This window comes from Larimichthys crocea, chromosome VIII, assembly GCF_000972845.2.
Source record: "Larimichthys crocea isolate SSNF chromosome VIII, L_crocea_2.0, whole genome shotgun sequence".
Classification (NCBI taxonomy): domain Eukaryota; kingdom Metazoa; phylum Chordata; class Actinopteri; family Sciaenidae; genus Larimichthys; species Larimichthys crocea.
The window spans coordinates 32,381,716-32,384,215 of record NC_040018.1 but is presented as its reverse complement, the minus strand read 5'-3'; the positions used below and the strand labels follow the sequence as shown (position 1 = coordinate 32,384,215).

Sequence of the window (2,500 nt, the reverse complement as noted above, 5' to 3'; positions counted from 1 at the left end):
CAGACAGAGAGAGACACAGACAGACAGACAGACAGACAGACAGACAGACAGACAGACAGAGAGAGTGGACATCATAGCGGTCGTTTCCTAAATGTCTCCGCCAGAAATACGGGAGTTTGTTCAGCGACGGTGTCGCAGACGAACCGGGGAGGGGTAGCAGTTCGCCTGAGCTCGTGGACACGGCGACATGTCGTGACATTGAGAGGGCTGACAGCAGGCACAAGATGCCCCCATGGCACTACATGCCACTCTTTTCATACTAGTAGCATGTTTGCAAACAAGCAGGACTTCTATGAAGTTTTGGGTGTCTCCCGCACTGCCTCTCAGAAGGACATCAAGAAGGCATACTACCAGTTGGCAAAGAAGTACCACCCAGACACCAACCCAGATGACCCAGAGGCCAAAGAGAAGTTTGCCAAGCTGGCTGAAGCCTATGAGGTGCTGAGTGATGAGGTAAAGAAGAAACAGTATGACACAGACGGAGCGGCAGGCTTCGACCCAAACCGTGCTGGGGCAGGCCAGCAGCAGTACTACAGGGCCGGGGGGACCAGCATAGACCCTGAAGAGCTCTTTAGGAAGATCTTTGGAGAGTTTACTGGTGGAATGGGCTTCGGAGGCTTTAACAACATGTTTGAACAAAGACCCGAGTTTGTGATGGAGCTTACGTTTTCGGAGGCAGCGAAGGGCGCTAGTAAGGAGCTTAGTGTAAACATTGATGACAACTGCTCGAGGTGTGATGGAAAGGGCAGCGAGCCGGGCACCAAGGTGTCTCATTGTCACTATTGCAACGGCACTGGCATGGAGTCAATCAACACGGGTCCTTTCATGATGCGCACTACCTGTCGACGCTGTGGTGGGAAGGGATCAATCATAACCACACCCTGCGCATTGTGCCGAGGTTCAGGCCAGACCAAGAGGAGGCAGACGGTCACTGTACCAGTACCTGCCGGAGTGGACGATGGTCAGACGGTTCGCATGTCAGTAGGGAATGGTGAAATCCTCATTACATTCAGGGTCCAGAGAAGCCCAGTGTTCAGGCGCAATGGGATTAACATCCACTCAGATGTGTTGATCTCTATAGCTCAGGCCATCCTGGGGGGCACAGCCAAAGCTCAGGGCCTCTATGAAACAATCACTATAGTGATTCCTCCAGCTTACCAGGCCGATCAGGTGATCCGGCTGCAGGGGAAAGGCATTCGGAGGATGAACAGCTACAGCTATGGAGATCACTACGTTCACATAAAGATCAGAGTGCCAAAGAAGTTGACTCGTAGGCAGCGCTCGCTGTTGCTGACTTATGCTGAAGAAGAGACAGATGTTCAGGGGACTGTCAACGGTGTCGATCCTTCTGCAGGTGGGGGCAGCAGCACTTCAGATTCTGGTTCGAAGTCGACCAGCTCAGAGGAGGGACAGGACAAGCAGCAGCAAGACGGTTGTGGAGAGAACCAGAGAGAGAGAGACAGACAGACAGACAGACAGACAGACAGAGAGAGACAGACAGACAGACAGACAGACAGAGAGAGAGAGAGAGACAGACAGACAGAGAGAGAGAGCAAGCAGCAGCAGCATGAACTCCTGAAGATAATCTCTTACATACAGAAGCTGTTCCTCTCTCGTACACACAAGATCTGAAAAATGAGAGTGCCAGGAAGGCATACAAACAGAAAGTGCTGAAGGAAAGAGCAGAGACTTCTCTGACTCCTACAAAAATGGAGACGCCAGCAACCTGATCTTCTTCACAGAGCAGCCACTAGCATGGCACTCTGCCATAAAGACCCACTACCCCTCCGTGAAGAAAGAGGGGATCTGTAACGGCTGGAAACTGAAAGTCAAAGAGGCAGAAGAACCGGACTCCCCCATGACATCAGTCAACATATACAAGAACGGGACTGTCATGGTGCAGGGGAACCTCAGGCAGTTTGAGCTGGACTTTCCCCTCATAAAAGGAAGAGCCCAACTGGAGAAGTGCTCCCCGCCTGATGACACCCACACCCTGCCAGACACAACCACCACCTCAACCTCCACCTGTCCTCCTGCTGAGCAGCCCTCTGAGAAGAGTGAGCCCCCCAGCTCTGAACAGGCCCAGGACCCCCAGCTAACCCACATCATCACCGACATGAAGATGAAGTTCAGTGAGCTGGAGAGAGAACTGGTACAGCTGAGAGAGCTGATCAGCCATCAGCCGAGCCAGGAGGAGACCTGGAGCCTCAACACGGAGCTGAGCAGACTGAGGCAGGACAAAGACAAGGACAAGACAGAGCTGAGCACCCTGAAGACTGAGATCAGAGAGCTGCAGCAGCACAAGGAGAGCTACAGTGGTGGTCAAAAGTTTACATACACTTGTAAAGAACATAATGTCATGGCTGTCTTGAGTTTCCAGTTACTCTGATTTTTCTCTGATATAGTGATTGGAACAGATCCTTCTTTGTCACAAAAAACATTCATGAAGCTTGGTTCTTTTATGACTTTATTATGGGTAAACTGAAATTGTGACCAAATC

At 51.4% G+C, this 2,500-nt stretch overlaps 1 protein-coding gene and 1 pseudogene across 1 annotated transcript in view; one reads left to right on the top strand and one right to left on the bottom strand.

Annotated features, from left to right (window-relative positions):
• The window catches only part of LOC113746296 (dnaJ homolog subfamily A member 3, mitochondrial pseudogene), a 2,867-nt pseudogene extending 510 nt beyond the window's left edge, over window positions 1–2,357 (top strand).
• katnb1 (katanin p80 (WD repeat containing) subunit B 1) overlaps window positions 1–2,500 on the bottom strand; it is a 29,411-nt gene that overhangs the window by 10,415 nt on the left and 16,496 nt on the right. The window lies entirely within an intron of this gene.